This window comes from Schistocerca americana, chromosome 8, assembly GCF_021461395.2.
Source record: "Schistocerca americana isolate TAMUIC-IGC-003095 chromosome 8, iqSchAmer2.1, whole genome shotgun sequence".
Taxonomy (NCBI): domain Eukaryota; kingdom Metazoa; phylum Arthropoda; class Insecta; order Orthoptera; family Acrididae; genus Schistocerca; species Schistocerca americana.
Genome location: NC_060126.1, coordinates 109,863,592 through 109,887,572, shown reverse-complemented (window position 1 = coordinate 109,887,572; position 23,981 = coordinate 109,863,592). Strand labels below are relative to the sequence as shown.

General features: G+C 42.9%; 1 long non-coding RNA gene and 1 other non-coding gene across 2 annotated transcripts; both read right to left on the bottom strand.

Moving 5' to 3' along the window:
• Window positions 1–648: 648 nt before the first annotated feature.
• Trnat-ugu lies at window positions 649–723 on the bottom strand. Its single transcript has one exon. It is a non-coding gene; the product is annotated as a tRNA-Thr (tRNA).
• Window positions 724–2,819: 2,096 nt separating this feature from the next.
• LOC124544663 lies at window positions 2,820–23,490 on the bottom strand. The gene is made up of 3 exons (XR_006967555.1): window positions 23,352–23,490; window positions 12,518–12,682; window positions 2,820–2,945 (listed from the first exon to the last, which is right to left on the bottom strand). It is a non-coding gene; the product is annotated as an uncharacterized LOC124544663 (long non-coding RNA).
• Window positions 23,491–23,981: the final 491 nt, after the last annotated feature.

Sequence of the window (23,981 nt, the reverse complement as noted above, 5' to 3'; positions counted from 1 at the left end):
AGAAGTAAAAAGGTTCCAGTAAACTTGGGTTCTAGCCAACCGTTGTGACCGAGCGGTTCTAGGTGCTTCACCACTACGGTCGCAGGTTCTGATCCTGCCTCGGGCATGGATGTGTGTGATGTCCTTAGGTTAGTTCGGCTTAAGTAGTTCTAAGTTCTAGGGGACTGATGATTTCCGATGTTAACTTCCATAGCGCTCGGAGCCATTTGAACCATTTTTTTGAAACTTGGGTCCGCAAGCGAGTCGCTTGCGAGATAAGGGCATATGTACGGTAACGAGCCCCATTCTTCTTGTTCTGACATGAGCTGTTGAAGTTAGATGGTATGGTCGGAAGACACCACCAACGGTTATCACATTCGGCTTGCCTCGTAGACTCTCGTCTTATTCTAGAGTAATGGTACTTTTTCTCCGGTACTGCGTAACCATTTCCTGTTTAGTATTTATTAACAATGTCAGTTTTCCTTTATGTACTAGTAGTTTACTTATAGGTATTCATATACTATGATGGTATCTCTTCTTTCGGACATGTCCGAAAGAACAGATACCATCGGTGACCATGCGGCTCGTTAGAATGAAATTACAATGAAATGAACACCCTTAGCTGCTTACAGGCGTTGACATACGCCAACGGGGACAGATGAAAATGTGTGTCCCGACCGGGACTCGAACCCGGGATCTCCTGCTTACATGGCAGACGCTCTATCCATCTGAGCCACCGAGGACACAGAGGATAGCGAGACTGCAGGGATTCATCTCTGGCACGCCTACCCTTGAAACCCACATTCTCAACGTATTGTCCCGCACTACATTCGTAGGCTCGGATGGATAGAGCGTCTGCCATGTAAGCAGGAGATCCCGGGTTCGAGTCCCGGTCGGGGCACACATTTTCATCTGTCCGAAAGAACAGATACCATTTTAGTATATATATAGTTAAGGCTCACCGGCCACTTGACCATCTTCTTCTTCTGTGCAGATGCACAAACAGTGCCCGAACAGTTACGGGAATCGGCAACGAGCCGCGAGTAATGAGTATAATGGGCGGGGGCACTACGAATGTAGTGCGGGACAATACGTTGAGAATGTGGGTTTCACGGGAGGCGTGCCAGAGATAAATCCCTGCTGTCGTGCTATCCTCTGTGTCCTCGGTGGCTCAGATGGATAGAGCGCCTGCCATGAAAGCAGGAGATACCGGGTTCGAGTACCGGTCGGGGCACACATTTTCATCTGTCCCCGTTGACGTATGTCAACGCCTGTAAGCAGCTAAGGATGTTCATTTCATTGTAATTACTTATAGGTGTCTGTAATGAAACATAGTCTGCAATCGTTCTGTTGTGAAGGCAGGAAGTTATTGGTTCTAATATATGAATATTGTACTGATAATCTTTACCTTTGTGTTGTAAACCCTTCCCAATTCCTCAGGTCCTTAAAAAATCTTTTCGAATACCCCGCAAATATGAATGACTTCGATTGCCTCACACCGTCGACTATGATCATAAGTCGCAGTTAATTTTCTCATGGACAAGGCACATGTTAGAGGCTCTCCCCTCCCTTCCCTTTCAGTCTTAAACCCACTATTGTTCCTCATGCATCTTCTGTCCAATACAAAACAAACATAGTAAGTTCCTTTTGCAGGTGGCGCTACTACTGTAATCTATCCAAGCACACATGCAACAATAGGATAAACGGTAAACAAAGTTCTTAAAAGTATTTTGAGCTGGTTTTCTGCGGACGGTCTCGCTCTCAATTTCAAAAAAGACACAACATATTAGGTTCTGTAAATTTAGAGGTTCCACACCAGTAATAAGTGTGATACATGGTGAGGTAATAATAAACAGGGTGGAAACTTCATAATTTTTAGGCTCCATTGTTATGAGAATTTAACCTAAACAAAAAACACATTTTGGAACTCTTAGTGCAGCAACGTTTGTACCTAGAATCATTGAAACTCTTGGAGAGAGACAAATTAGCAAGTATACCTATTTCGCATATTTTCATTCAATAATCTCGTACGAATTAATGTTCTGGGGTAACATCTTTAAGAAGTAAAGTCTGCATTGCTCACAAACGTGCTGTAAGAGCAATATGTGGCGCTCATCCACGATCATCCTGTAGGCATTTCTTCAAGCAGTTAGCCATTTTGACTGCTCTTTCACAGTATCATGAAGTTTGTTGTAAATAATCCCCTGCAGTGTAAAACATTAAACGACGTGCAGAATTACAATACAAGAAGAAAAAATGGCATTTATTATTCTACATTAAGGTTGTCTTTAGCACGAAAAGAGGCCCACACTGCTGCAACTAAAATTTTTGATTCTTACCCGGTACTATAAAATGTTTGATAGACAGCAAAGTAAGATTTGAAGACACACTGAAAACGTTTATCACTGACATCTTTTATTACTTTGAGGAATAATATCTATGATTGTAGTATGTTACGGTGGGTATGACTTACTAACGCATATCTATATACTTACAAATTTTCAACAAGTAGCCATATTTACAAATTAATTTGTTATTTGAATGTATAATTAATCATTCCACCTCGTTACTATTTATCATACAAATGGTCCATGCAACATGAAACTAACTAACTAACTCTCTACAAAGCAAGACGCTACAAAACCATTACAAACAGATACATTATTATCTTGGACAAGACAGCAATGCAAGATTGCTCATTGTAATCATCGTCCGCTGATTTGATGTAGCTACTGTGATCCGATCTGTTACGTGGTCATGTATTTTACACTAACGCCTTGAAGATTTTATTACACTTCTGAAACATCGACTGTGAAAGACAGAAAATCTGAAGTAGTTCACTCCTAGTAGAAACAATGCTGTCCGTATGATAATCGTAAAGCAAATAGAGCAAACACACATCCATCCAATGATCCTTGAGCAGCCTTGTAATTCATCTTCTATGCGACGTCACCGATAGTTTGTGTCTGGAACAAGAAATCAGACTTTAATATCTGGAAACAATGCATTCACTCACAGTACAATAAGTTTTGCAAATTTTTGCAGCGAGTACAAAGAAGACGTTGAACCAAATATTTCAACAAATTGACAAGGTTGTGTATTAATTACAACCTAAGGTTATTACAAAACACATTATAGAATTTTAATACATAAGATTCAGCTGAAAAAACCGTGTTATACACATAATCACCCTGTTCTTGTGAAAGGCAAAAAACAACCATACGAATAACTTTAATACAGCGTTTTTGACCTAAATAACTACTTATCACGCGCCCTGAAACTGTAAGGTTTTATTTGGGAACGATATAACACACAGTATCCACCGAGATACTGTGGAATAATTAAGCTGCAACCGATGTAGGCCTTGACGTGGTGAAAAGATAGTTGCAGCGTTTATGGCACATAGCGGGTCATCATTTGTCGTACGTATACAATTTTATTCGCTACTCTAACTGAACGAGGCAGTAGAGACACGGGTTATCCACTGCATGAACGACGTACAGTGAAGGCATCAGGACTCAGGGCGTGGGAAAGCTCTGGCAGTAGGTTACTTTGTCCTTCAGCTTCGGCAATTCGGAGGAACTCTCGTGTAAAATTTGGCACCAAGAAGCGTCATTTCCAATAACGTTTAATGTTTGACTTGTTAAAAAACCAATATGAAAGTGTTGCAGTATTTACCCACACTGATGTATTATAATAACAACTTTACTCAATAAAAAATTAAATGGCAAAGATAAAAAATGAGTTATATTCAACAACGAATATCGACGAAGATGACCGATCTACAACGAAAGCGCGCCCTATGTGAAACCGTCATAGATTAGTACCAGTCTAATATAACTCGTAAATCATACATTGTGATGTGAACGTGTAAAGCAGTAACTCAGTCTCACTGATGCCACAATGTATCATCCATGATCAAAGGGACTAGTTATTTCCACGTATCTTAGTCAAAGTAGTACAAAATGTTAATATTGCCTCGAGAAATGTTTCTTTTATTAGAAGATTTAGCTGTAACGACAGTGAAGCTATGTTCAGTATTTGTGGTGCACGAGATCCTGTGGTCAGACCGTGCGATTACTGTATTGATTTATGAGTTACGACAGGATCTTGCATGGGATTGATTGTGCTACACTACCTTGAGTAAGTGTTTCCTTATTTCACTTGGACAAATATGTAAGATAGCACCCCTTTTCTTAAAGTAATAACTTCGGAATAATATTGCAGTGATATTGTAGTGATAGTAACAGCAATTCCAAAAGCCATATTAGATATCACTGCCAAAAAGAGCAATGCTTGGAGCCGTGACCTATGGAGAAGAAATCCAGTAGGAATAAAAAGACATCATTACAGGATATGAGATAAGCAGCCATCTTCTTGAATAATCAGTGAAATACTGAGACTAAGGCTGGTAGGATTTACTCTTTTGGTTCGTCCGTTGTAGCTCTTCATGTGCAACTTCACGTAAGGGAGGATTTACAGTGTTAACATATTTAGATGCAGTAATGTATCATCGAAGGAAAATTTATAGCATGGTGCAGCAGAGTCAGCAACTGTAAAATGCAATTATATTAAATTACTGGAGGCTGAAATTTAATATAATTACATCGAAAGAAGAGTCCCTATGTCAATCTATTAGGGATGCGGAAGCAATTTAGTATCCGACAGTGATTTAGATTCTGCACCCAGGCCGAGTATCGATATGGAGGAAAGGTCAGAGATACTCGGGATTCGTACGACAGGCGCAGCCCGCGCCTGCAGGCGGCTCGCCAGCACCACCGGAATGTCACGCAGGACCTTCCCTCGATGAGACAGTACCTGGAGATATCGCAGCCCGCACTTGTCTGCCAGTTCTCGGTATTCTCTGAAGTCTGCGAGATGCGCCTTTGATCATACCAGGGGCATCAATAAGTAATGCAACACATTTTTTTCTCGCCCAGTTTCGGTTAAAAAGTACGGAATTTGTGTGGGAGATCGAGGAATATTCCCGCTTCAGCCTCCATAGTTTCATGAAGTTCTGACTGATGGCGCCACTACACGTAGCCTTCAAAAATGGCGCCTGTGACGGAGGTGCTTTCCAATCAGAGAGTTGTCATTGAGTTTCTCTGGTGGAAAACCATAGCTTGGAGTTATTCATAGCCGTTTGCAGAATGTCTACAGAGACCTCGTTGTGCACGAAACAACGGTGAGTCCTTGGGTGTGGCTTGGGCAAGACTGCGCAAGCCTGTCCGATCAGCCGCGTGCTGGCGGGCAGCACACAGATGTGAGTCTGCAGTGAGGGAACATGCGGGCGCTCTGATCGATGAAGCACAACCAAACACCTCGCTGCACAACTGGACGTCTCCTTTGGTAGTGCTCAGATACTCGTCCACCTGCTGGCGTACTCAAAGACGTGTGCACGCTGGGTTCAAATGGCTCTGAGCACTATGGGATTTAACATCTGAGGTCATCAGTCCCCTAGAACTTAGAACTACTTAAACCTAACTAACCTAAGGACATCACACACATCCATGCCCGAGGCAGGATTCGAACCTGCGACCGTAGCGGTCCCGCTGTTCCATGCTGAGCGCCTAGAACCGCTCGGCCACGCCACGCTGGGTTCCTCGGCGCCTAACAGAAGACCATAAAGAGCAACGAAGGACCACCTGTGGGAAATTGTTCAAATCCACACCGTCACCCGGTAAATTGATGGCGACAATCTTCTGCGACTCTGAAGGGATGGTTCTGTTTGATGTGCTCCATCACGGTGCAGCGGTCAACGCTGACGCGTACTGTGCTAGCCACAGAAAATTGAAGGAACGACTTCAGCATGTTCGTCAGCACAAAAATGTAAACGAGCTTCTCTTCCTACATGACAACGCAGTTTCGCCCAAGCTTGCGTATCTGATAGGAGCTCACAAAACTTCGTTCGACTGTTCTTTGTTATCCATCCGATGGCCCGAATTTCGCACCTCTCGACTTCAAACTGTGTGGCCCAACGAAGGAGGCACTCTTCGAAAGCAGTACGTGAATGATGGGGAGGTTATTGATGCACCAAAACTTTGGCTCCAACGTCGACCAGTAGAGTGGTACCATTCGGATAAACTGGTTCTTCCAGTCGCACTGAACGGAGGTTATGTTGAAAAATAGGGTTTTGTAACCAAAGAGTTGAGAATAGTATGGTGTGTTGGAATCCTGATTAATACCAACCTGCTTTCAGTAAATAAATGTGTTGCGTCACTTACTGGAATCCCTTCGTAAAGTAATTGTCGTTGCCTGTGTTTACGTTCATAGGTAAAGATAGCTTCCTGGACTATTTATACACACTTTCGACAGCTTGCGCAGTGCCCTAGGCTTTACTTCTGGCTAGCTTTTCACTTTGTGAACTTCACCGTCATCGATCACACGAACGGCCTGTTTGTTCCACTGGTCTCTGCGCCCCCGCCACTGCGAGTGACCGTAAACTGCGTTCTACCTACGCTGAGTAGCATAGAAACGCTGATACACAGGTGTGTTCTTCCGAGGAGTGGCTTCAACACTGTGGCGCACTGACGGACTATCGTTAATTTCAGGACAGAAGTGGAATTTCCCGCTTCTATAGCCATAGATGTTGATGATTGGCTACTGAAAGACGCCATGACTCGTGGAAGCATTCACCAGTCTTCCGATGGCTTGAGGGCTTGCAGTGAGCAGGCCTCGTTTGTGTTTGTGTGTATGTTTGCGTACACCCATGCCATCAAGAGCCAAAAGCCACAGTCACGGCTGGAACTATTCAGGCGTTTAGCAGTCTCGACTGCTTCTCTTACTCTTCCTTTACACGTGTACTGTGTTGTTCCTAAAATGAGAACATTAGACAATTCTATAGCCTGGCCGCATTTTTCAATATGTTTAGCTACAGTTGGTTTTCTGTGTACTGTCACGTGTATATGTCGTTAGTGCTCTTTTAAGTGTATACTTTATTAGACTTTCTACACTCCAGCAATCCATAACGGTTCTGGTTCGCCTCACAATATCTTTATCTTATTGTTTCTAGAAAAATTCGGTGTGATTTCCGAGGATGGTTAGACTGAGACTGTCAAAATTGCACAGTGCAGCTCCTAACCTGTACGTGAACTATTCAAAATACTGTATGTGTCTGTTTTGTACTCTTCTGTTTTGTACTCTTTTGGTACTGTTCAATCTGTAAAGTGTAATTTAACACTTATGTATAGTGACACTGCATTTAGGTTAACATCATACTGCATATGAAGTAAGTTGACTCCTCCTAATGTAATAAACAACATTAATAATTCTGTGTAATGTGTCGATGCAATTTTAGCCATGTGATACTAGCCATGTAACATTTCTATTGAAATGCGTCTCACGTACAGTGGCAGCTATTCATACTGCAGTTTAACCACGCACACGTTCCTTTTCCATACAACTGTACCGCACGATTGATATCTAACACGTTTGATGAGCACTCTGTTTGTCGTTTCATATCTAATGTCATGACAAAAGATTCTGCGCGTTAGTAACATCTTTAGTTTTCAATGTCGGTTTGTTACATTCTAGTGTGTCTTGTGGACGCTAGTCAGCTGGTACCTGATGACGACTTAACTAATCAAAAACCATTTCGTAAAAACGGAATATTAAAGGAAGAAATCGAACGCAATTTACTTTCTTTTTAATCTTAAATGTGAAATTATTCTACGAAGAGATGACGGAAGAACCGAACAATAAAATTTGCCTTGTTTCGTGTGATATGATCTATACAATACCACCAATGTTGAGCTACTGCCCACACTCAAGAATTCTTAAAGATTTGGAATCTAATCCCATTAATTCTGCTTTCCTCATTCATCGTGAATGGAAGACAAATCGTGCCGTTACGTACACGGAGTTCAGCTTCAGTGATGCACCTACGTACGTGTTTCGGTGTTTCTGTGTCTCCTGTTGCTGTTGGGTAATCTTCGGCGCTCTCCGCTCGACTACAATTTGGACGTTCTGTAACCGAGAGTTCGTAACGGCCCTCTGTTATGCAATGAAGAGCCAAAGAAATTGGCACACCTGCCTAATATCGTGTAGGACACCCGCGGACACGCAGAAGTGCCGCAACCCGACGTGGCATGGACTCGACTAATGTCTGAAGTACTCTGGAGAGAATTGACACCATGAATCCTGCAGGGCTGTCCATAAATCCGCACGAGTACGAGGGGCTGGAGATCTCTTCTGAACAGCACGTTGCAAGCCATCCCAGATATGCTGAATAACGTTGATGTCTGGCGAGTTTGACGCCCAGCGGAAGTGTTTAAACTCAGAAGAGTGTTCCTGGAGCCACTCTGTAGCAATTCTGCTGTAACTGATCAAGTCCGTCTGTATACACAATGAACACGAATGGATGCAGGTGATCAGACAGGATGCTTACGTACGTGTCACCTGTCAGAGTCGCATCTAGACGTATCAGGAGTCCCATAGCACTCCAAGTGCACACGCTCCACACCATTACAGAGCCTCTACCAACTTCAACAGTCCCCTGCTGACATTACATGAGGTTGTCTCCATACCCGTACGCGTCCATCCGCTCGATACAATTTAAAACGTGACTCGTCCGACCAGGCAACATGTATTCAATCATCAACAGTCCAATGTCGGTGTTGACGGGCCCAGGCGAGGCGTAAAGCTTTGTGTCGTGCCGTCATCAATGCACACGAGTGGGCCTTCGGCTCCAACAGCCCATATCGACGATGTTTCGTTGCAATGAAATCTGCAGCAGTTTACGGAGGTGATACACTTTTGTCACGCCGAACGATTCTCGTTAGTCCCGTTCTCGCAAGATCTTTTTCCGACCGCAGCGATGTAAGAGATTTTATGTTTTACCGGATTCCTAATATTCACGGTACACTCATGAAATTGTCGTACGGGAAAATCGGCATTTCATCACTACCTCGGAAATGCTCTGTCCCATCGCCCACGTGCCGACTATAAAACCGCGTTCAAACTCACTTAAATCTTGATAACCCGCCATTGTAGCAGCAGTAACCAACAACTGCGCCAGACACTTGTAGTCTTATATAGCCGTTGCCGACCGCAGCGCCGTATTCTGCCTGTGTACGTATCTCTGTATTTGAATACGAATGCCTATACTAGTTTCTTTGGCACTTCAGTGTATATCCGCTGCTATATTACACTGATGAACAAAACTTCAGAATGAAAGTAACTTTGACGTGATGTATCACTGCCATATATCGTAGCACCGTGAGACTTGGTCCATACACAGAAACAACTGTTCCAATATAAGGCAGCAGATAACTGAAACTCACGAAATACGCAATGAGACGAAGAGATACGACACTTTTATTCTAAAAACGGTACTTATGCTGAAGTCACCGCTGTTCATGATGGGCCGGCCGAAGTGGCCGTGCGGTTAAAGGCGCTGCAGTCTGGAACCGCAAGACCGCTACGGTCGCAGGTTCGAATCCTGCCTCGGGCATGGATGTTTGTGATGTCCTTAGGTTAGTTAGGTTTAACTAGTTCTAAGTTCTAGGGGACTAATGACCTCAGCAGTTGAGTCCCATAGTGCTCAGAGCCATTTGAACCATTTTGTTCATGATGGACCAATGGACATAGAAACAGCGGGACATATTCTTAATAGGTCCAGACTGTAGCGCCTAGAACCGCTCCGCCACCCAGGCCGGCCATAAAAATGAAGTCAGGGCCGAAGGCATCCCAGAATGCTGGACTCACATTCATATGGCGAGAGGTAGGAAAATGTAGTTCACCCAAGAACATTGTCAAACAATCGTTTTGGTGGTGCCGATACTAACGGTGTGCCTAGTTCCATCGAACTATGTTAGTTGGCTGTGCCACATCATGCAAAAGCTACTTTCGTCCTTAGGGTTTGCAAACCAGTGTATTAATGATGCCATGCTTCTACTGAACTGCGATAATCTTTACTATTACGTAACGCTAATCGGTTCTAAAGGTGGCAGGGGTAAAAACAGGGAGCGAAAGGCTATTTATAATTTGTACAGAAACCAGATGCAGTTATAAGAGCCGAGGGGTATAAAATGGAAGCAGTGGTTGGGAAGGGAGTGAAACAGGGCGGTAGCCTCTCCCCGATGTTATTCAATCTGTATATTGAGCAAGCAGTAAAGGAAACAAAATAAAAATTCGGAGTAGGTATTAAAATCCATGGAGAAGAAATAAAAACTTTGAGGTAAGCCGATGACATTGTAATTCTGTCAGAGACAGCAAAGGACTTGGAAGAGCAGTTGAACAGAATGGACAGTGTCTTGAAAGGAGGATATAAGATGAACATCAACAAAAGCAAAACGAGGATAATGGAATGTAGTCGAATTAAGTCGGGTGATGCTGAGGGAACTAGATTAGGAAATGAGACACTTAAGGTAGTAAAGTAGTTTTGCTATTTGGGGAGCAAAATAACTGATGATGGTCGAAGTAGAGAGGATATAAAATGTAGACTGGCAATGACAAGGAAAGCGTTTCTGAAGAACAGTAATTTGTTAACACCGATTATAGATTTAAGTGTCAGGAAGTCGTTTCTAAAAGTATTTGTATGGAGTGTAGCCATGTATGGAAGTGAAACATGGACGATAAATAGTTTGAACAAGAAGAGAATAGAAGCTTTCGAAATGTGGTGCTACAGAAGAATGCTGAAGATTAGATGGGTAGATCACATAACTAATGAGGAGGTATTGAATAGAATTGAGTAGAAGAGGAAGTTTGTGGCACAACTTGACTAGAAGAAGGGATCGGTTGCTAGGACACGTTCTGAGGCATCAAGGGCTCACAAATTTAGCATTGGAGGGCAGTGTGGAGGGTAAAAATCGTAGAGGGAGACCAAGAGATGAATACATTAAGCAGATTCAGAAGGATGTACGAGTAGATTGCAGTAAGTACTGGGAGATGAAGAAGCTTGCACAGGATAGAGTAGCATGAAGAGCTGCATCAAACCAGTCTCAGGACTGAAGACCACAACAACAACAACAACAACGACGACGACGACGACGACGATGCTAATCGCTTCCTACTGTAGTTTTACGGTCGTCGAAATATTTGACAGTTAAGTGCGTTTGACTCAGTTTGTATTAATTAGTTATCACGTACTTTTCCATAAACCATATTCAAGAAATCAGAGAACCACTTGCATTCACAAAAATTTCCTAAGTTTGTTAGGTGTATCAAATGCCGTAACGTTTCAACATTGCACTTTATGCATCATTCCGCTAAACATGGCGTACACACGTTATTCAGTTTCTGCACTTTGTCAGCGGAACATTAATGCTCTAAAAATTAATAAACACTTGAATTATGAGCAGCCTTAATTACTTTACCAGACAATGTGCTTCATATTGCGAAGTTGTAGAGTTGCGCTAATCGTGGCCTATCCACATTACGTCTCACTTAAGTAAAGACTATCACATTCCAAAGATTTACAACATACTGAACACTTTGACCGTGCTTAGAAGCACTTCTGTTTTTAAACACTTCTTACCTGTAAACTGTGTCTTTGAGATCACTAGATATTTTTTGTACATTTATCGTTAGTCATTCCACTTGAAATCCCATCTTTTCAGAATTCTAACGAAATCTTTGCGGCTTTAAATAGACATCCTAAACCGAGGAGACGAGGTACTGGCGGAATTAAAGCTGTGAGGACGTAGCGTGAGTCGTGCTTGGGTAGCTCAGTTGGTAGAGCACTTGCCCGCGAAAGGCAAAGGTCCCGAGTTCGAGTCTCGGTCTGGCACACAGTTTTAATCTGCCAGGAAGTTTCATCCTAAATATTGTCTGAAATATCTATTACTTTAAGAATAGGATATGCAATCAAAAGCACCACACATTCTGTCTAAAGTGAAAGCGAGATCTTGTTGCACATACTGAGTTGCTGTTACTAGTCCCTAGCTGCAGTACTCAGCTTCACTCAGGGAGTTGATACGACGTTTGTAGTAGCCAGTATCGGCATATAAATACAATATTGCACTGCCTGTGTTACTCTGAATTACGATGCCAAATTCCTTTGGATATGCACGCATATCCAAGTTACTTGGCATCGTAACCAGAATAACACAGGCACTGAAATATCGTATACATCTGCCGATACCGGGCAATCGACTTTCCAGTACAGCGTCTGACCTGTACGGGAATATACATAATGGATGTAAGAGTGTGGGTCGTAGAGGGATGGTTGACGACATATGGAAGTTTGGGTCTGGCCGTGTGTCGTACACGGATAGCCAAATGGTAAGGTGATCACTCGCGATAAGCGAGAAATCCGGGTTCGGGTCCCCGGCCGGTACAGATATTCATTGTCGTCTTCCCATTCCACAGCTGATAGCTGTCCTTCTTCGCAATTGCGAATGCATTTAACGTGTTTCATAACAATTGTAGTCGCCGCAATGCATGCATGTCCAAAGGAATTTTGCATCGTAAGCAGAATAACACAGGCACTGCAATATGATGTCATCATAATGTGTCTGGGTGAGTGAAATAGCTTTGTCGGGTTATGCTGAACAGTGAAGAGTTGATACTGGTATGTTGGCGTTTGCTTTGTACTTACTATTTCACGTGTTTTGACTGGAATCCCTCTGAGTGTTGACCATCTGGCCACCAGCCATCTCTCTTACTGAATTTATTTTTGTTGTTGTTGTTGTTGTGTTGCTGTTGTTGCCGCTGTGCTGGTACTGCCCTGAGGAGCTGGACATCGCCGTTACCAGTGCCCGTGCTTAAACATTCAGGAAAAGCTGCTTTGTTAAAATACTTAAAATTAGCTATTATATGCGAATATCTGTACGTGGGTGTGTGTGTTGTCCTTACCGTAAGTTAGTTTACGGTAGATTAAGTAGTGCGTATGCCTAGGGACCGATGACCTCAGCAGTTTGGTCCCATAGGAACTTACCACAAATTTCCAAAATTTTAAACACTTCGATGATTATAATTTATCCTAAAATACAAAGCAATCCAAACCAATACAGAACGTCAAAATCAAACATGTTGGAGTATCTGGGTAGTTAAACAACGAACGTGTAGGCTTATAATGTGAAAGGAATAGTCGACCTCAATTTAAACAATGTACATGATTGTGTCACGTGATCTCGTAGTGTTACACTGAATGAACTCCAGTGCGTTATACGAGAGTGATTTATTCGCCGTGTGGGATCCTGAGGTGAAAAGAATGAAATTAAACCTACTGCGCAAATCAAAAGCAATAAAATTGTATTGACATGTTCACCCCGTCCCTTTACTAAACATGCAAAACGAAAATTAAATAAACATTCTCTGGCATTATATATAGTTGCTAAGTATACTTACATTGTTGGATAAAACGTAGACATGTGCCCAGAAATCCACTCACAAGAAGACCACGCCTACTCGTCAGCACCTAATTTCGTCCACATTTATGGTCTATTTAAAGTAAAGCTAGGGGAAGCAGTAATTTTTTAGGCATCTTGCACACTTTTATAAAGGCCGCGTTTTTTTTATTAAGGGATTCTTTTAAAGTTTCTGTAGAAGAATGAACTCGGTTTACATTCATAAAAGGTTCTCTCTCAATGCACAGTCTGGCAGAAAACCTCCCCTAGACTATCATGTATTGGCGTAGGATAGCTGGTGATGTACAATGAAACGTATTCTGCAGCAGTCTTCTCGGAATGTGATTTTTTTTCTCTCTCAATGAGATAAGAGAAGTTCTGTTGCTTTCTGATGAAATTCATTACCTGAAAGTATTAACTGCAGTCGTAGGTTCGCACTAGCGGAATGCATTTGAAGGGGGGGGGGGGGGGGGGAGGGGAGGAGATCAATTCAATACTGCACGATGCCAATACTTCTTCATATTGAAAAATCTGGTCGTTTAAGTGTGGATCTATTTGTCCTTGCCGCAAGTCAAGTTTTTCTGCACATAGGGCTTCACTACACGAGTCGAAAGTCTTTGCGTCCGGCTGTTACATGTTTCTCAGGTTTTGATGAGGTAATTGCGACATTCCTGTATTATGCCTTTGCCTTTGCTTTTGATGCTTTTTATGTAGATCTTATTAAGTACAATATAGTGAGCATTATTTCGGTTCATTCGCAGTGTAAGTAATGCAAAAAAAAAAATCAGAAATCGTTTTCACATGCCCATCAGAATAGGGAAGGATGGGGAAGGATGTCAGCCGTGCCAAGTCAAAGGAACCATCCCGGAAAATCTAAATTACGGAAAATCTAAATTAGGATGGCCGGACGTCGGTTCCAGCAGTCGTCCTCCCGATTGCGAGCCCAGTGTGCTAACCACTACGCCCTCTCGCTCGATGACGAAATCGGTGATGACGGGTAAGTGTGATTACCCTGTCAGTTACACGAAAAACACTGATGCACCAAACATATGCAACTCGCTTAATACTGTAAACAAACCAGCCACAAATATGTCAACACCGGCTGTCAAATTCGATTACCGTGCTGCTTTCAGTCCTCGACCAAGAAGAACGAAGCACATTTCTGATAGGTTCGCGTGCTCGCCGTATCACGGAAATTGCAAATCTGTTCAGTCCACAAAGTTATTTCTTTATTACGTGAGGAATCACAATATGTGAAACCTGGCAAGGGCACTGAATGAATGGGAGCAGTTGAGACTAATACGTAGGGACATCAGTAGGTAAGTTACACTTGTTGTCCCACGCTAACATCTTTCCGCCTTTCCTGCAGACACAGTTCTGGTGCTTTATGGACAACAGATGGATCACACTGAGCGAGCGAAATGGCGCAGCAACATGAAACATACTTTAATGGTGAATTAAGCGGGAAAATACTTGTAGGCGAAATGTCTAAATTTCACGCAGATTTACCGCGAAATTCTGCCAGTGCATGGTCAAATGCAATGTCGGATGCAACCATATTAAAACCCAGTCGACAATTTGACCAAGGTCACACAGACGTCGGTGAGTCTGATCGGGAAGTCCAGAACTCGCACCGTGCAATTTCCATCTTTTCGGTAAGGTGAAAAAAACAACTAGGGAAAATAGCGTTTTTGCGGCTGATCCCGGCGGAGGTTCGAGTCCTCCCTCGGGCATGGGTGTGTGTGTTTGTCCTCAGGATAATTTAGGTTAAGTAGTGTGTAAGCTTAGGGACTGATGACCTTAGCAGATAAGTCCCATTTCACACACACACACAAAAAGCGTTTTCTAATGATGAGGACTTCACAAAGCGGTTCTAGAATGGCGAGAACAAAATGCGGATTTTTATCATCGAGAAACTGAATGACTGGTGGGACGCTCCGACTGTTGATCTCAGAGACCTGGTGACTATGTTGTAAAACAGTGTCATGTAAGTATGTGTGTCAGCATGCAGTAAAAATTACAGGCCAAACCAGCCCCCGTGCGACGTTGTGGAACTTGCCCCATACTATGCACAGAAATTTAAAATTCTCCCTAAACTCGTCCCATCTTTTCTCCTAGCGTGTTTCCTACAGTGTTGCAAGGTCCGACTACCTGCCCGCTGAGCGCATCCTCGACTTTGAGACTCGTTATCTGCATCAACCTTAATCCTACACACAGAGTGGACGCTCGCCCACTCCTAGAATCTGGGCCGTGACCACCTTGGTTAAATTTTACGCTATTAACAGTCTGTTTTACCAGACAACTTGATTACTACCTTTTGCAAGGTATTCCCACATTGATCTCGTGAAATTCTGTCACTGTTTACGCTTGTAACGTAGCTTTCAAAACACATTTCCATTAACTTTTGTCAAGACAGTTAGCACTGAAAAAATTGAAAGTATGAAAAATGCATTAACGCCGTTAATATGTTAATCACATGAAATTATACGTTTCAGAGACATATTAAGTTTCAAATTTATCTATAATAATGAACAGTGGCCGATGAAATGAATTTAAATCTGTATCAAGGTTACAATTCGAACCCAGAACTCCTGCACACTAGACAAACGCGCTAAGCATTACACCACCAGGGCACTGCTACTCACACATCTGCACGGACTACCCTAGTACGTCTCCCTCCCAAATAAAATTATTTTTCAGGAATAGTCCAACTGCCAATATTTAAAAACTGTTACCTTCAGTTAATTACAAAATGTGTTCGTTCACTTGACTCTCCAAATTAAAGCAAGAGTTATGGATCGTCCCAATAGTTGCCGCTCTTGCTCTGCACAATCCAGTCTCGGAGTTCTCATAATCTGGCATATTTGCGACGAAATCTAGATTTTATCTTTCGAATCTTGATATTACTCTTTAAAAATATGGAAAACTGTCTTTTATTCGTGAACTCTATTTCCGCAGCTATGCACTTTCTTTTTATCTGGACATCTGTTTCGTCAGGTGGGGAAGAATGTTAATGGTCAGGTGTGATTCTGCCATTTGTAATATTTAAATGGCCTCCACAGTTACTCCGCACTCCGTCCCCGGTAGCTGAGTGGTCAGCGCGACAGAACGTCAATCCTAAGGGCCCGGGTTCGATTCCCGGCTGTGTCGGAGATTTTCTCCGCTCAGGGACTGGGTGTTGTGTTGTCCTAATCATCATCATCTCACCCCCATAGACGCGCAAGTCGCCAAAGTGGCATAAAATCGAAAGACTCGCACCCGGCGAACGGTCTATCCGACGGGAGGCCCTAATCACACGACTCCGCTCGGAACTTACGCACAACATCGTTATCGTACACTCATCACACTTTCTATGCACTCGGTAATGACTACTATCATTGATGCTTCCCTTTCGTCGTAATTATTTCCATTACTTATAGCGTGTAGAATACAAATAGCGTACGAAATTGTACGGAAGCAAAGCCTGTCATCGAAGGCACTACCTGACTGGGTTGGGTTGGGTTAGGTTAGGTTAGGTTAGGTTACCGCTGCTGATGAACTGCTGGTGTAAATCAGCTGTGTGGGAGGCTCTAGTCGGAAATACGACGGTGCAAAACTGGTTGTTCTGAAGTGCCTGTGGCACCTAAACAAGCGTCGGGAACGCCTCGACCGGAAAGCCCAGATACCACTTTTGTTGATATTCATCTTGTAACTTTTTTATGGCACTATCCATTCTGTTGAACTGTTCTTCCAAGTCTTTTGTCGTCTTTGTCTGAATTACAATGACATCTGCAAACTTACCCTTTTTCAAAAAAAAAAAAAAAAAAAAAAAAAAAAAAAAAAAAAAAAAAAAAAAAAAAATGTCACTGCTTCCTCCACGGAAAGATCGAATATTAAATAGGTGGCAACCCTACCGTGCTCCTTGCTCATTTACTGTATTTGTTTCATGTCTACCAAGTCTTATAACAACAGTCTGGTTTGTGAACAAGTTGCATACTGTCTTTTGATCCCATCTTTTTTTCCTTTCTTTCTTTTCTCCTGGCGTGTATAAAAGTAACTTCAGGGGTATTCCAAGGGAGCGTTATGGGGGTGTTACTATATTAAGCATGTAAAAATGATGTCGTGGACAATGACTGAAGCTCTGCGAGGATGTTCGCTCACGATGCTGCTGTCTGCGTAGAAAGGTTGCTGCGCGGGACGACTGTAGCGTAATAAAGAGACTCGACGACTGGCACAGGGATTGATAGTTGACAATAAACGAGAATATATGCAACGTATTGAGCATAACTATGAACAGATCCGTAATTTTTCTATGACTCTATAAACGGTTGAAACAAAACAACAATAAACGAGCTGAGAATAATCACCTGGAACGACCTATAGTGAAATGACCATATACATCGGGCGTTCAATAAGTAATGGAACACATATTTATCTCGGCCAGTTTCGGTTGAAAAAATTCGGAATTTTTTGTGGGACATCGTAGAATATTTCCGCTTCAGACCCTATAGTTTTATGAAGTTGCGATAGGTGGCGGAGCTATATGTAGCCTTCAAAAAATTGCGTTCCAAGCAGAGAGCTATCATTTAGTATCTTTTGGCGGAAAACCAGGGCATCGCAGATATTCAGTCACTTACAGAGTGTCTGCAGGGACCTGGTAGTGAACAAAAGCACGGTGAGTCGTTGGGCGAGGCGTCTATCATCGTCGCAATAACGTCGCGCGTACCTGTCCGATCCCCCACGTGCCGACCAGCCGCACACAGCTGTGACTTCTGGAGTGCTGGAATCTACGGACACTCTCATTCCAGATGTTAGACGGATCACGAATATCTCTGTGCTCCACTGGACACCTCTGTTGGTAGTGCTGTTCGTGACAATTTTTTGTAGAACATCGTCACAGATGATGAAACGTAGGTTCATCATTTCGAATCGAAGGAAAACGGATGTCTGTGGAGTGATGCCACATCACCTCTCCTCCGAAAAAAAGCTCAAAGGTGTACCCTCAGTCGGTAAATTCATGGCAACGGTCTTTTAGGATTCTGAATGTGTTATTTTGTTTCATGTCTTCTCTGTCCATATTCAACCCACCAACCACCAACAGTACCTACATTTTGACAGCTGTCATCCCTTTCACACCAAAAAATCCTTCCCATATAGTATGGGCACCCGGGGATGGCTTATCTGCAGTGACAAAAACTCCCCTGCTCAATATGCTGAGGGTCTCGCCAAGGCCTTCACAGACAAGCACTATCCCCCAGACCTAGTCTGCAAACAGATCACCCATGCCATTTCCCCTCATACCCCCAATCCTCCCACCATACCCCAAGAACTAACCACAAAGGAGTGTCCCCTTCATCACCTAGTACCATCCCAGACTGGAACAATTGAACCACATAGGGTTTTGATTACCTATAATCATGACCTGAAATGAGGGACATTCTACCTAAGGTATTTCCCATCCCTCCTAAAGTGGTGTTCCATCGCCCACGACATTGTAGTCCATCCCTATGCCACTCCCAGTCCCAGTACTTGAAACAAGAGTCGTATCCCTGCAGAAGACCCAGGTGAAAAACCTGCCCAATCCATCCACCCAGCACTTCCTATTCCAGCCCTGTCACAGCTTTATCCTTCCCCGTCAGGGTCCAGGCCAGCTTTGAAAGTAGCCATGTCATTTACCAGCTCTGCTGCAATCATTCCACAGCTTTTTACATTGGTATGACTATCAACCAGCTGTCCACCAGAATGAACAGCTGCTGCCAAACCGTGGCCAAGAGCAAACTAGATCACTCTGTGACACAACATGTAGCTGAACATAACACATTTGATTTCAATGGCTGCTTCACTACCTGAGGCATCTGTATCCTGCTCTCCACCATCAGATTTTCTGAATAGCACAGATGGGAGTTATGCTTGCAGTATATTCTCTGCTCCCGTAATTATCTCGGCCTCAATCTACGGTAACATTCTGCCCCAACACCTCCATAGAACAGTTTCCATCTGCTCTGTCATACCGTGTTCTCTCCATTCTCATCTCCCACTTTGTTTATTTGCGACCGTCTGCCAATGCATCCACCTGTCTTTTCCCACTCCTCTCCCTTTTTGCTCCTTTTCTCCCCACCTCCCTGCCCCACAACCTCCAGATGCTGCGCCTGTTGGTGTCCTAGTCCCAGCACTCTTCACCAGACAGCTTCCGTCTCTCTCCCCACCCATATAGATATTCCTATCTGGAGTTTCCATTGTTTCTAAATGCAAAACTATAAGCTTTGGTTGCTGATGGATCAATATGTGACGCTGCAGTGCGGTTTAACTCGCAGCAGGGTATAAAGTCTTTGCGAATTTCTTTCCGTATACATACTAAGTATGCCTCGTAGATGGGCGCGTGAGCAATATATGCAGATTTCACCACTTAAGAGAGGACGTGTTGTTAGGCTTAAAGAAGCTGGTTGGAGTAACCGACGAATCGCTCGACATTTGAACAGGGGTGGAGCCACGATTCGATGATGTTGGCAGAGATTGGTGAACCACGGCCGAATACATCGTGAAGTACAAAGCGATCGAGAGAGAGCGATAGAGATACGACAGAATATAGGTGTCTAGCAATTGTCAAAGAGACAATCAAATCCTCAGATTCACCATTATCAGCGATCTGAAAGCAACTGGTGCATTACTGACCATAAGGACCATCAGTAGACGGATCACAAAAAGGTGACTGAGATCACAAGGCCATTGCACCGATTATCTTTGATCTCTGCACACATCAATCCGGTTTGCAGTGGCGTCGGGTACATTCTGTCTCGTTGGTTGGCTGGTTTAAGGAGGGGGGGGGGGGGGGGGGGACCAAACTGCTTGGTCATCGGTCTCTTATTCCTAGAAAACAAGTAGATGAGGGAAAGAATAAAGCAAACGAGACTTGCTGCACAAAACCGGGAGAAAAGAAAAACCACAAGAACGCCAGAAGGGCAACAATGGACAAAATAGGAGAAGAAAACATAGAGACGCAAGAAACAGGTGTGGCTGTCTGATTACGAGAATAAAAAAAGGATAAACCAACGACTCTGAAATACATTAAAACCTCCAGCCTAACAGCAGCCCGGCAGAGAATGCAGAGTGACAAAGGACATGCGCTAAAACTTTGATGTAACGATAAAACCACTCTCACGTGTAAAACGGTAAACTAAATAAGTCAATGAGGCGTTGTCAGCTAAAATTAACGGTAACGAGTCCGGTAACTGAACATTACGTCTCAGGCGGCCAAAGTAGGACAGTGCAACAGAATGTGGGCCACCGTCAACCCGCCGCCACACCGACACTGAGGTGGGTCTTTACGGTGCAGGAGATAGCCGTGGGTCATCCAGGCGTGGCCAATGCGCAGACGGAAGAGAACCACAGTCTCTGTGAGAGGCCCGCATGGAGGAGTGCCACACATTTTTTATGGCACGCAGTTTATTGTGCGTACCGAGGTTATGCCATTTCGTCTTCAGTGATGAGTCCCGCTTCAAACTGAGCCCCTATGACCAGAGAAGATGTGTAGACATGCCCTCGAGAGCGGTGGTATACCAACCGGACTGTTACCCTCCCTATGGCCAAACAACCAGGTGTTATGGTCTAGGGCGCCATTTCGTTTCATAGCAGAACCTCTTCGATTGTCAAGTGTGACACCCTTACAGCACACCAGTACGTCGACGATATGTAACTTCACTTTACGTTGCCCTTCATAGTAAATCATCCTTGCCTTACGTTCCTGCAAAACATTGCCCGTCCAAACACAGAGACAGTTTGTAGTGCTTGTTTTAGTGCTTGCCAAACCCTGCCTTGGCCAGGAAGGTGGCCAGAAATCTCCCCAACGGAGAATGGTTGGAGCGTTATGGACAGGACACTCCCGCCAGCTCGGGATTCTGACGGGCTAACGCGCCAATTGGACAGAACTTTCGGTACATTTTCTCTTAGGAGAATATCCAACAAGTCTATCAACAAGTGCCAAGCTGAAAAACTGCCTGGATAAGGACCAGAGGTGGACCAACGCGTTATTAGCTTGCTCAATTTATGAAGCTCCTTCTGTTGAATAAATCATTCAGTTTTTTTCTGAAATTGTAATCATTTGTTTGTCTGTACATGAACGTAGCACCTACTAATTTCTGTCGTCCCTTCCCATTCGGAAGATTCCCCTTCGTGGTGAGTAGTTCTTTTTGTTCCCTTAATGTGAATGTTCAATCACTGGATCAAAAATCTTAGTATACCAAATGAAATTTGGAATGTTTTTAACCAGCAGTGCAGGAACACGAGTGCTGTTGGATGTTGGCATAGACAACTAAACCCCTTATTAAATAAAAACAGAAAAAAACGAATGCATACGTGTACTTTATGATAAAGCTGAAGCAGAAAATACTATACTCAAAATTAAAGAAGATTGCATTGGCCTGCCTCTTCAAACAAAAATGATAGATAAATCGTGACAAAAGGTTAAAAGGCTTTATAAAAGTATATAATGACTTGGGGTTTAAGAAAAGGTTTAAAATCTCTGTATTCCTTACAAAAAAAATACAGTCACAAATTGAAACTCGTAAATTAAACTAAAAATTTAATCATTTGCAGCAGTAATGAGGCACAAAGAAAAACAGGTAAAAGTAAATAAAAATTAAAAACTTAAGAAGCATTTAAATATTCTTATGTACTACGTGTATAGGAATACTTGAGCCTAGATAAAATATTCTTATTACTACAAGAGTCGGAAAACACACGGTTCAATACGTGCGGTCGGAATTACGACGTTGATGACATGGGTCGCAAAATCCACAGTCCGATATCCACATCAACAGGAGTAAAACAAATCTATTGGAATGTAGTCGAACTAAATCAGGTGCTACTGACGGAATTTGTTTAGCAAATAAGACACTAAAAGAGGTAGATGGGTATTGCTTTTATGCAGCAAAATAACTGACGATGACAGAAGAACAGAGGATCTAAATACCGACTGGAAAAGCGTTCCTAAAAAGTTGCTAACGTCGAATATGAATTTTAAGAGTTAGGAGCTGTTTTCTGGAAGTACTTGTCTGGAATGTAGCGTTGTTTGAAAGTGAAACGCGGACGATGGACAGTACATACAAGAGGACAACAGAAGCTTTTAAAATGTGGTGCTACAGAACAATAGTGAACATAAGGTGAATATATAGAGATGGGGAGAAAATAGCTGTACAGTGCAACCAAACTAGAGATGCAATAGGTTAATAGCACACATCTGTGAATGCAAGAAAGTTACTTTGGCAGTGGTGGGAAGTGTAAGTGGATTGGGGGTGTTGGTGGAAGAAGGGGTGGTAAAAATTGTAGACGAGCACCATGGCTTGACTACAGCAACCAGGTTCAAGGGGATGTAGACAGCAGTAGATGAAAGAACTTGCACAGGATAGATTACCATGAACAGCTGCAACAAACCGAGTTTCATACCAACAACACAACGACGACAGTAAATCAGTGTTTATAAAATGAGTAATTCCTATGGAGTTCGAGCTCTAAGTTGATGAGGATATTATTGTGTCAGACTTGTCAGCCAAATGGGCAACCTCAAAACGCAGTCTGACATAGACAACGAAACCTTTCACTTACAAATGAAACCCAAACACTGGCTTCAGTGAATGTTTCTCACAATCGGATAATGAACAGCCAGAGAAACAGAAAAGCAAAAACTGAATACATATGAGCTGACTTCCTGCAGTGAACTGTCCCAAAGTATGCTCCACTATAAATCAGGAAATAAAGAAGATGATGCCTTTGAGGAACCATCACTACAAAAAGGTCCAACTACACGCTAGAGCTTGATCGAGTAGATAACTTAGCAGTTTAACGACGAGTACTTTAGTAGCTGGTAAGAACTGGCAACCTTAACTAAAATTATTGTGAATTTTTTTCCACGCTAAAAAGGAAACACGCCTAAATGGTGAAGAGAGCTGGATAGAACCGCCAAGGCTAAAAAGAAAGTTTTTCAAATTAGTTCAAAAACAAATTCTCGGGACAGGAGGCTATTGGAGAAGTTCATACTACAAGCTTCTTTCAATTATACATCACATGTTTAAATGGATGCTGTTATTTATTGTGTGATAGAGTACTAACCGTAGGCAGTGAGAAAGGCGTCGAGGTACTCGGAATTTTCCGTCTGGTGCGTCTTGCCAGTGAATTGCTTCACCATGATGGCAGCTTATGATCTTCACGAGCTAGCTGACGAGTATAGCTTGACAGCGCTTAGCTGAACAAGGAAGCTGAAGACGTCTTATGTGATTCGTCTGCGTGAGATTAATTAGGCACGTACTGCGTCATTATCTTGAGGTAGATATCGTAATCTCTTTGTTATGTCTCGCTTTTGTTATTATCTCACAGCGAAATATTTCTCAGTCGACGTCATCAATATATACACAATTACCGCCCGGTGTTTTGTTTGAGTTGACAAGTGCGTTTCCTAATTCAGGCGTAAAAAGATGACTATGAAACGGAAGTTTTCTTCTCCAATAGGAACATACATATATTTGCGTAATACCGCTGAACGTGAATACGATTTCTAAGGTCATAACATTATTGTGAGAAAAATTGAGTCCTACTTATAAGCTGCGTTACACTGTAGTGAAGACACCAGGTTTCAGTTGTCAAATAAAGTACATCATCCAAGTTCGAGTGTGCAGTGGAGAACTATCCTATATGAAACTTCAAGACATTCAGTGAAATGAAACTCATTTTTCAATGTTGTCC